Below are 12,455 nucleotides of genomic sequence, written 5' to 3' on the forward strand. Positions count from 1 at the left end.
GCCCAAAAACATGCGCTGGATGGTAAGTCTGGGTCTTCCTCTTGTTCTTTTACCATCAGGGGCCCATGTAAGCGCAACAGATGAAATTTTTTCTTTGGGCATTCTAAGGATATGTCCGAGCCAGCTCCATCTTCGTTTTTTAATTTCATCTTCGATTGTTTTTATTTTAGCTTTCTTTAATAGATTTTGATTTGATACTTTGTAAGGCCAGAAAATTTTAAAAATAAATCTTAAACATTTGTTTTGAAAGGTTTCTAATTTTTGTATTTCGATCTTAGTCTGTTTCCAGGTTTCTGCGCCATATAATAGTACTGCTCTAACAATAGCTTTGTAAACAACTATTTTTGTCTTTATTTCAATATTTGACTCTCTCCAAAATTTATGTAATCCCTTAAAACATGTTCTTGCTTTGATTATTCTCTGTCTAATATCTTCACTACTTCCACCTTTTTTATCTACAATAGAACCTAAATAGCTAAATGACTCTATGTCATCTATTTCGTGATTTTCGATTTTAATTTTGTCATTTTTCTTTTGATTTATTCTCATTACTTTAGTTTTCTTCTTGTTTATGAATAAACCTACACTATTTGAATATTTGTTGAATTTGTCTGTTTTAAGCTGAAGGTCTGTCCATTTGGATGAAAAAGAGTACGATGTCATCAGCAAAATCAAGGTCTTCTAAGGTAGTTTAATAGATAATAATCGTTATTTAATTTATCAATAATTTATAACTTTATATTTATAACTATATTATTAATAAACATTTTATTATATTTATGATTATTTTCCATTTTTTATAATTATTTAATTTCATACTTGCAATTGATAAACTGTGTATTTTTATACCACTAAAATCTTTTAGTTTTAAAGGTAATAACTATCAAAATGATGTGCAATAAATAAGCTTAATTAAAAAGGTCAAATGCATGAAATAAACTTTAAACCTTCTAACTTTGATTATTTTTAATTATTTGTATTTGTTAAGTAGTTGTTAATTTACGTAATAGTATTTTTTAAATAATTGTTAGTTTAAATAATTAGAAGAAAAAAAATTGCATTGCAATTAAAAAAAACTGCTTTTTCTATTTTTCTCTTTCTTTTTTGTTATGACTTTTGTTTTTTATCACAATTACAACTTTTAAATTTTACAAAATTAATTGTTAGTGTTTCAAAAAAATGTTGTTTTCTTCTCTTTTATAACACAGGGTGCGTAGCGTTTTTAAAAAGTGCTTAAAGGTGCTTATTTTTGATTTACGTTTTTTAAAAGCCCATAAAGGTGCTTTTTTATTTGGTGTTTGTAGAAAGTGCTTAATTTTTTATCTTTTAGGAAGAGATTTTTTCTTTACTGTATCTAAATTACAAAAAATTCATGATTTTTTATAATTTTCTCTGCAATATTTATCAGAAACTAGTTGTTTTATCATGATTATGTTAAGTTTTTGAAAATGTTTTTGAATTTTTTTGATTTTATGGTTAGAAAATAATAACTTTAAAATGATAGGAAAAAATAATTTTTGTTACTGCACAGATTCTAGTAATGATTTTTTTTGGGGGGGGGGAGTAATAAAAAATATTTTTTGAGTGCTTCAAAGGTGCTTAATCTGGCTGCGCACCCTGTAATATTTTTTATTTTGTTTTTTAATGATAAATTATAATTCCCAAACACAAACAATGGAATGTTTTTTTTTTTCAAACTTAATCATTTATCTTTTAACGATTAAAAATACCATTTTCTAAGAAGAAAGGTATTTTTAATCGTTGTGTCTCATTGAACTAGATTTGGAAAAAAAATTCTCTGCCATTAATTTTTTGTCTTTTATTACCTTCTTAAATTGAACCCAACTCAGAAGACAAAGATGCAATTTCATGTTAGAGTTTTTAGTAAAAGTTACTGTTTCAAGGTTTTTCATTCATATATATGGCAGGGATGTCATTCTTCCGCGGATCCGCTGATTTCCGCTTTTTTCAGATTTTTTCATATCTTCCGCTCTTTTTCATAAATTTCCGCGCGGAAAATTTTTTTATGCACCAAATGATATTTTGTTGAAAATGTTTTTCTTCCGCGGAGCGAAAGTATTGAAGCCCCCAATAAACCTTTCTTCACATGTCAATCTGCTGGCTGGGGTAAAAGTGGTTGACCTTGGTAAAACAATGCCGTCTCCTACTCCACTACTCTCTTATCTTTTTAGGGATGAAAGACTTTTTAAAATTTCCGACCATGTTCCAAAAACTTTTGGGGAGTCGAACGAACGATATANGTCGAACTCGAGACAAACCCCCCCCCCCTGCAGTAACCTCCTGAGAAAATGATCTTCAGAAGAAAATGGGTAGAATTTCGTCATGTACGCCGTTGCCTTGACAACCACGACTTCTGCTATAGATTTGAAAAAAAAAAGTCCCAAGCAGTTTCGTTTCGGCATCTGATATTTGATTTCTTTTGATTGGCTGATTTACAGAATTTTAAATATTAGGAACTGGGCCAGAATCTGCTAAAATTGCGATTCTTATTTAGATGATTTTTATGTAAATCATCGATTTTTGTATTTAATTGATTTAAAAGTTACTTGTTGAGATTCGTTTTTACACGATCTAAAAATCATTGCTCGTAATTCCCATTCACGCAATTTAAAAATTCAATATCGCGATTTGTATTTAAGCGTTTTTAAAACCCAATATCACTATTTGTATTTAAACGTTTTTAAAACCCAATATCGCGATTCATATTCCAGCTAGTTTAAAATCCAATGTCGCGATTCGTATTCATATATACTATTTTTAAATTTCAATATTGCGATTCGTTATCACGCGGTTGTAATATCAAACATCGATTTTCGTATTTATACGTGGTTTAAACATTACTCTTTGCGATAAGTATTCACGTACTCTAAAAATTATGCATCGTGATTCTTATTTACGCGATTTAAAAATTCAATACCGCGATTTGTATTTTCGAGCTTTTAAAATCCAATATCGTGATTCTTATTCACGTGATTTTAAAATTCAATATCTTGATTCTTATTCACGCTATTTTAAAATTGAACATCGCGATTCTTATTCACGCGATTTTAAAATCAAACATTATGGTTCTTATTCACTCGATTTTAAAATCCAACATCACGATTCTTATTCAAGCGATTTTAAAATCGAACATCGCGATTCTTATTCACCCTATTTTAAAATCGAACATCGCCATTCTTATTCGCGCAATCTTAAAATTCAACATCGCGATTTTAAAATCCGATATCGCCTTATTCACGCGATTTTAAAATCCGGCATCGCGATGCTTTTTCACGCGATTTTAAAATCAAGCATCGCAATTCTTATTCACGCGATTTTGAAATCCAACATCGCGATTCTTAGGCCTCTAAAAATTGTGTGAGAAATGAACTTTCTTGTCCTATCAACACTGATGATCAAAAGTCTGCAAAACGCAGTCTACAGATCAGTCATGTTAATAAAAGACCATCGAAGAAACAAAGAACTGATGAGGAAGTCCATAAAGGTCCTTTGACCATTAAAGAAATGTTTTTTAAAATGATGTGATACATAAAATCGTGCTTATGCATAGTTACTCAAAGTTATCTAAATTATTTAAAAAAAATTATTTTAATCAAGATTTTATTTAAGAACATAATTACCATTTATTTATATTTATTTGAATAGATAATAATGTAATCATTATCAGATTGGCTATTGAATTCATATCATTTTTTCTTTTGCACGTTTAATGCTACAGTTATAAACTTCCTCTTTTTTGTGTTTTTGTCAATCACATCCCTGAATGGGTGATTCTCACGAAACATGACATTCACTGTCCCTTGCTCCAAGATCTAATACTATAATACTAAAAGAACATTTTTTTAAAAAAAATTAATAAATAGCATTGCTGTTAGCATTTTAAAATGACTTTGCACTAGCATGGCTTTTTTGTATACTTGAAATATTTAATTGAATATCAAAATGTCATTTTCCTGGCATGTCCCAAACGATATTTCCAATAATAACTAGCTTCAAAACTTCCCATACATTTTTCAAAATCTAATTTTTTTTATCTTATCCTATGTAAGCATTTCTGGAATATACTCAGAGGGTATTGTTTGCTAAAACTTTATTTAAAATAATTTTTTCAGTCAATAATTTGTTTGTCCCATGAAAATCTGTCATTTTCCTGGCTACTTTTATTTAGTGATTTATAACCAAAATAGATAGCGCCAGGAATCAATATCTTATGTTAATAGATTGATTAGATACCCTCCTATCTGAACATGTCTTGTTGCATGAATAAAGAACCAATTTTCTGGCTCAAAATCTATTTCAAAAAATTTTTCAAGGTGAGTAGGTTTTTATGCTGTCATTTTCCTGGCTTCTTGAAATCATTAATAACAAAAACTACATAGATTTATCTGAGTTATTTTAAGAAATACTGTTGTTTTCTGCAGAATATAAACGTCTTCGGCCAAAATATTAAATTAAAGTAAAGTTATATGCTATAAAATGGCGAATTTGTCATTATCCTGGCTGTCATTTTCCTGGCTTATGAATGCCAGGACATTGAAGTGTTACCAGAAATTCTTTTTAACTGCTAATACTGTAAAGAGGGAAAGCAAATATTAACCTAATACCAAGTTTATGTATGATTGTAATATGCTTGGATGTAATCAAAGTTATTTATTTATTTAATGATTGATTATTATACACAATTTTATTCTGTACATATCAGCAACAAAAATTTTTTTGTTTCTTTCTACAGTGGATAAAAAGAATTAATTTAAGCAATTTATGGTCCATCTAACATAAAGGCTTAAGTTGAGTTACTTACTATTAACTTAAAATGACTGTTTTTTAAACTTTTAAGGTAATATGTCATTTTCCTGGCATTCAAGATTTGGTGAATTTCTATTTTATTTTTTTTCTCGAGCAAATGTCAATAAACTACACTGCTGTCTATAAGATATTAATAAGTGTAGCTAAAGAAGTATACAAAATTTTTTTTTAATTATTTTAAAGACTTTAAATTTGAAGAAAGTTTTTGGTCCGAATTGTCATGTTTCGTGAGAATCACCCATATATATTTTTTCATATTGCTGCCAAAATATCATTCAGTCATTTCTTTCGTGACGAAATTAAGTTTCATTTAAATATTTTCATCATTACAGTTTAAAATAAAATAATCTTAGTTAAAACTAAAATAGGACAGATTTCATAAATATTAGCGAAAGATCGTTCTAATGTTACAAAATAATATCATAAACTTATGTCAGAACACATTTTCAATAAATCAGCAGAATGTCCATTCCAATATCACAAAACGATATCAAGAAATATGTAAATCAACGTTTGCGCAACACTACCTGTTCTAGATGTGCTTATTATTTGTGAACGATTTAAACTTTTCGGCAATTAAGAAAGTAAAATTTTCGTTTATAAGATTCTTTAAATAAAATATGGTACTGATATTCTTTAAATAAGTGTGGTAAAATCTTCTTTTCACGAGAAGAAATCCAATCATAAAAGATACGTTTATTTTCCTTATTATTTTTTATATTTGTCATTTAATATTATTTATGAGTTGTTTTCTTTCCGCTAAGCCTAATGATTATTCTTTGTATTCAATCAAAATTCTATTGTATAATAATCGTTTTATTTAGTCAAAAGATTACATGTCATAGTTTGATTTTGTTCTTTTTTTCAATCAAAGTTTTAATATTTCTGTTATTGTTAGTTCTTTCGTTAGAAATGAAAACAAAAACGTTTTTTTTTCTTCTTCTGAAACATCTTATTTCTAGAGTGAATTTACTTTCTATATCTATGTAAATTAAAAGTTTATATGTTCTCATCTATGGACATAATTATATTTCAAAGGCTGGTAAAAATTTAAATATTTATTTTTGTGTGTTTTTAATAGTTTCGCAGCAGAACAGGTAAACATATTAAATAAATCATTTTCTTAAATTAGATCAATTCTAAAACAACGTAAATTTTAAACGCATGTTGTTTTATAAATGCTAGAAGTTTTGCATCAACTTTTTTTAAACCAGAAGGTACAAGAAAAAGGGGTCGTCCACCGACTAGGTGGCTGGAGGCTGTTGAGAGGGGCCTAAAGGTAATGGGAATAACAAACTGGAAAGCCATGGCGCAGAATAGATCAAGATGGCAAAAACTTATGGGATGGCGGCCTGTCATAGGCTGTAGTGCACAAGAAGGAGTCTTGCATCAGCTCTGACCATAATGCAATGCTAACTTTTTTGCTTTAATCTAACGAGGGTTGTTATTGATAGCGCCGTATCCAAAAATTCACTTCGGCAATCCATGCACCTCTATACACCTATTAATTCTTTTAATAGGTGAAATTTAACTATTTCCTATGGTTAAATTTCATAAAAATCCAGTAAAATTTAGATTTATTGCGTGTGGTACAAATTGTTATAATTCTTGTATTAGTAAAAAGTTTTTTAATTTTCTTAAGGTAATTTTGCTTCAGATTAAAGATGAGAAAAATATTGTTATTGATAAGTAACGTTAATGTTTTGAATTTTATTCATAATAATGTAGTTTCTAATAATAATACTTTTGACTTTGAAATCAGTATACCACATGCACAAATAATTGAAATTTGCAGTGGCATTTTTGATAAATATTTATTTAATGAAAATATTGATACATCTTATTGGATGGATATTTGTACGTTTAATCTTTTTGATAATGTACCTTTTAATGGCCTTGATTTTTGTAAACAAAATATAGGGGTTCCACAAGGTAATTCTTTTTCTAGTGATTTGGCTAATATTATTTTAAATTTTTTATTTTATTTTTTTTTAAGCTAAATTTCTTAAGTTTAGTGATCTTAAGCTTTTAGATATATTGATGATTTAATTTTATTTCATTGTGATAATTATGGTTTTATTTTTAATATATATCCTAAAGATTTGGTTTTGAAGAAAACTAATGAAAATTGCTTAAATGTTGAATATTTAGATTTTGAAATTGATATTGTTGATAAACAAATTAAAATTGGTGTTTATGATAAAAGAAAGGTTTTTAAATTTAAAGTTTTTTTTCTTCTGTAATTTTAATGCTAATTTGTGCAATAAAATTTTCAAGAATTTAGTTTTTTCTCAATTGTCTTCATTAATAAAATTTGTTATAATGTCGAGAGTTTTCGAGAGTCAACAAGTAAATTTTTGAATAATTTGGAAAATAATGGTTTTCCTTTTAATTTTTGTAATATTGATTTTAAAATTAAGAAAATGATTGAGAATTATTAGTCTCGTTTGTTCTTTTAATGGGGCAGGATCAAGTCTTGACCGAGTTGCCCCGGTTAATAATTTCTATTAATGATGTCACTACTTTCTTCCTATTTTTTCTTTTCTTTTTTCTTCCTTCTGCGCATCAAATTAGGGGACGTTGTTTTTTCGTTCATTTCAATTTGATTGTTGCTTGGTAGTCAGTAGAGTAATTTGGTTGAAGGATTTTTTTTCAGGTAAGTTTTTGAACGTTTTATTCTTATGTATTAGTCTTGATTTTATACTTTTGTATTTGCTTGATGTATTTTATATTTTGTATAGCTCTTTCTCTTACTAGACTTTGGCAAGACCTTTGGGGTTCAGGGAGAGCAATTTAGACATTTGACGTGCTCTCTCGATATAAAAGGTTTAGCATTTATGGCTTCCGGAGCTGGTACCCCCTGAAGACGTCAGCTTTGGTTGTCGTATTTTTTCATAATTTTTATTTTTCATTGTTTCTTTTGTTTCTCTCTAGACCTATTAATTCTTTTAAACACGTTTCCGTCAAATTGCATATCAACGGTAATGGAATAGGAAAAAAAAATATGTATTCAAAAGCAAAATTAATGGAAAAGGGGTACTAATTCTTTTAGTAGAAACGTTATTTTCGCCTGAGGAATGCAAGGAATTATAAATCCTGTTTTCTCTGCAACCGTTGTACGCATATATTTCTGAGCACTGACTATCTTATCGATTTCTATCTACACTGGTGGACAAAATTAAGAGATGGAAAGCATTTTCGCACATGCAAGATACCCGCACACCGCTCCATGTGTTTGACAATGGTTCCGTGAACGCCCAGAGGTACAAGCAGGATGTCCTAGAGCCCTATGTGCGTCTTTTCAGGGGCGCTGCTGGCCCTGAGTTCATTTTTATGGATGACAATGCGCGACCACATAGGGCTCTCATGGTTGATGAGTATCTAGAAAGCGAAGATATTTAACGAATGGATTGGCCAGTCAAATCCCCTGACCTGAATCCTATTGAACATGCTTAGGATGCTCTTAGGAGAGCTATTGCGATGCGCCAACCTCCCCCCAGAACCATTCTGGAGTTAAAAATTGCTCTGGTGGAAGAATGGGAGGATCTTCCACGAGTCCTCCTTAACTCCCTTATTAACAGCATGCTGTCTGTCTGTCAGGGGTGACCATACACCATACTAGAGGCAACACACACTGTACAAGCCTCACTTTTATTGTCCTCTTTTATCCTTAAGTTCAGACTACATTGGGTTTATTGGCAATAGGTCTTGCCAGTGAATAGCACTTTCATTTTTGTTTTGCATACTTTATTATCATGGAATAAGCTATATCCATACCAAATTTCATTTATTTATGTTCAGTATTTTCTTAGATAATTGGGGAAATGTCATCCATCTCTTAATTTTGTCCACCAGTGTAGTTATTGCTTCTTGGGCAACTATACAATTACAGATTTCTTCAAGATTGATTGAAAACAGCTGCCAAGGATCGATTTATTAATTTCTTGGTTGAAGTATCTTGAAATTTTAGCCTGTTCCAAGCATTTCATCAACCGTTTCCGATGATTCTACCGACAAACTACAAGCAGTCACACACTCGAAGGCAAGTGCAATTTGTTTACTTTGCTTGAGGTCTACTGAAAGATGATTTTATCTTCTGCCGAATTCTTATTTCAAAGGAGGCATTAACAATTTATTACTTTGTCGTAATAAGTGATAAATGGTTTTCCATTTTAGTGAAGAAACTAAATTTCCATCATAATTTAAGAGTAATAACAGAAGTGTCATTTTATTTGCTTTAATTTTGTAATTTTAAAAAGTATCTTTTATTCGTTATTACTTTGAATGTAAGTACTTTTTCAGTGAAAATGTAAAAAAGTGCGACTTTTTACCGACTTATGTATAAATCACTGGACTATAAAAATTGATTTTATTCAGTGTCATAATCTTAATTTTGAGTAATCAATTCAGCTATCCCATCATTGTTTGAGATTAATAACTAAAATTCTCTTTTTTTATTTTATTTATTCATTTATTTTTGAAGAATGTATGTAATTTAAAAAATAAATTCGCATCCATGTGTGATTACTTTTATTATCTTTCAATGTAAATTTTAAGAAGCTTCACCTCTTACATATTAATTTAACTCGGTTGATCTCCATATTTTCCAAGGAATGTCGGACACCATAAAATGTCGCTCAACATGTTCTTCAACTACAATCAGTTACATTTATCACCATAAAATCATACCATAAAATGTCGCTCAACATGTTCTTCAACTACAATCAGCTACATTTATCACCAAATATCACTATTATGATTTCTTAGTTTTTTTTTTTTCCTTCCTTAATTTGCACACTTATTTTACGATTGTCACTCACTATGTATATACCTGATAAGATACTCACCTTTTAAACAGAGTTCGTAAGTTCCTTAAGATACTAAAATGGCGGCAACAAAACTTAAAAGATAAAATGTTCAATTTCATTGACTCCAAACATCCGGTTTCAAAATTTAATTTTAAAGTTAAAGATAATTTTATAGTTACAATATTGATACTTCAGTTCTCTTAGTTTTTTTGAAGGACCACGTGAATATAAAATTATGTATGCAAATTTAATTTTAGTATGAAATCCTCGTATAAAGGATGTAAAAACAACAAAAAAACGCAAAAAATGTCAGATGAAAAGTTTCTATGTCTACATTCTAAAAGCTTAGAAAATCTTAATATATAAATCGATTCAAATTTTCTTCAAAGAAAATTAAAAAAGAAGAATTTCAAAGAAGATTTTAAAAAAAAAAAAATCTTAGCTTTTTGATCAGAAATCAGCTAAGAAAATGTCTATTGCCTGAAAACTTCGAAACATTTTCTATTACCTATTAATAAATAAACCTCTCCGATTAACGATGACAGAACATTTTTTCATTGTCTGAACTTGGTTGCTTGGCAACGGAGTAAAAATAGGTATTACTCTCCTGCATTTGCTTATGGATATTTTTAAATTACTCATTTGTGAGGGCGATATATATATCAGGGTTATTCATAATTCCCTCTGAGGTTTTGAAGCGTTATAGTAAAAAAACGAAGACGAATATGGCAGAAAAGAACATATGAAATTATTCCGAAAGTATTCAAGTTTTAATTGTTGCCGGTAGATGGCAGTAACATGTACCACTGAAGCCAATTGTAGTAAAGAAAAATGGAGTTTACAGGCGGAGGGAATTGTGAATAACCATGTTTGTTTATTCAAAAGAAGTACGTTTTCGCATCTGATTTTGTAACTTAATTATTAGTTATATTCGAAGTCACCCTCAGGAACCATTACGAGTGATGTGAAAATCTGATCATTATAACGATATATTTATTCATGATACATGGTTATTCTGATCATATATATTTATTCATGTTGTTGTCTTTTTTATTTTGCGCACAGTACAAATATTTTGACAGGTAGCCATTTTTAGCTATTTTTTTCCCCTCTACACGTGCTAACTTGTAACATTTTATTAACTACAAATCATTAAAGAAAATTTTTTTTACCCGACATTCATAAGAAGGCGACCATCATGTTAAGAAAAGAAACATTTCCTATGAAATATCATTCCATTTCACCTTGCTATATTTGGTTTCACATCTCGTTAGTCTGCTTCACAAGCAGTCCATATTGAATGTAAGAGGGGGTGCAGGTGTGGGAGAACCTATGAGGAGATATAGTTTGTCTATAGAAAAAATTCCCCTCTCCACGATGTCTAAAGCTGTTTGCTGCTACGGAAGGAAGAAAAAGCGCATTTCAAAGAGATTTCCTCGTTTTAACGCTATTCAGCACACACACACACACACATATATATATATACTAACATTGTAACATATAGGACCACATTGTGTTCCCCCTAATTAGCCTATAATTATTTCCTTTGGTACACTGGTACCCGGTAATATAATATGTGGTCCAATTTGATTACTATGGATCAATATTGAGAGATATAGGGTCATGTTGTAATACCTAATATTGACTGCGAATTTTCTCATTTTAACGTTTTTATATATATGCATTGATAGTAACCTATAGGACCATATTGTTTACCCCCTATTTCGCGTATAAATATTTCCTCTGGTGGGGTACTTGAGTTCTTGAAATAGTTAAACCTCGTAACCATAATGAACCCCACTACTCCAGAATAATGGCTAGGGAAGTTCTTTACATAGACGAACTATATTAGACTCCAAAGTTAAAACAGGGCCGACTCGCCCAATTTCTCCTTTCGAGGCGGTCCTGGTTGAGGGCGGAATGGACCAGGGTTGATTGCGCCGTACCCAGTCTTATTTGTAGATTCCTGACCCCCTCCCTTATTTTGAGGATCAGGAATCCACACCCGCGGGAATTCAGAGAATGGCTTTTATTCAGAGAAAGTACGTTGTGACTGGGGCGACTAGGTGGCCGAGTGGTTAGCGCGCCTGACTGCGGAGCCGATGTTTGCGGGTTCGAATTCCGCTTAGGACATGGATGTTTCTTTCTCTCTCTCTGTGTTCTATGCCCTTTCTTCTGTGTGAATGTAACCCGCCCTATAAACGGGTTTGTGGTCGTATGACGTGGGCGACGCTACTCCACAGCCGGGCTTTACCATAGGTACACACTGGGTAACGATAAGAGAGTAGCAATTCTCGCATTTCTGAGGCCTATGGGAAATAGACCCAAGTGCCCGCCATTAACCAAAAAAAAACAAAAAAACGTTGCGACTAATTTTGCAACTTAATCACTTAAAAGAGTTACTCTGGATGTTCCTATATTTTTATTTATTTGTTTTACTTATTGCTCACTGTAAGTCAATATAATAGTGATTTAAATAATGGATTGTATTATGTCTATAAATTTTTTGCTATCAAATAAATCAATGGAAGCTTTCTTTTTTTTAAATTTGTTACATCAGTTATTATAATGAATTTCTTGGAAGAAAAAAAAATGAAACTAATAGCGTCGATAGAATAGAAAACGATATTTCGTAACGAACTGTATTTTTTTCTTTGGAAACGACAAGTGGGAAAAAATTATTTTGAATTAAGTAATCGCATTCATCGGTCGGGACAACAATTGTATTATATCTATAAATTTTTTGCTATCAAATAAATCAATGGAAGCTTTCTTTTTTTAAAATTTGTAACATTAGTTATAGTGAATTTCGTGGAAGAA

This window comes from Parasteatoda tepidariorum, chromosome 6 (assembly GCF_043381705.1).
Source record: "Parasteatoda tepidariorum isolate YZ-2023 chromosome 6, CAS_Ptep_4.0, whole genome shotgun sequence".
Lineage (NCBI taxonomy): Eukaryota > Metazoa > Arthropoda > Arachnida > Araneae > Theridiidae > Parasteatoda > Parasteatoda tepidariorum.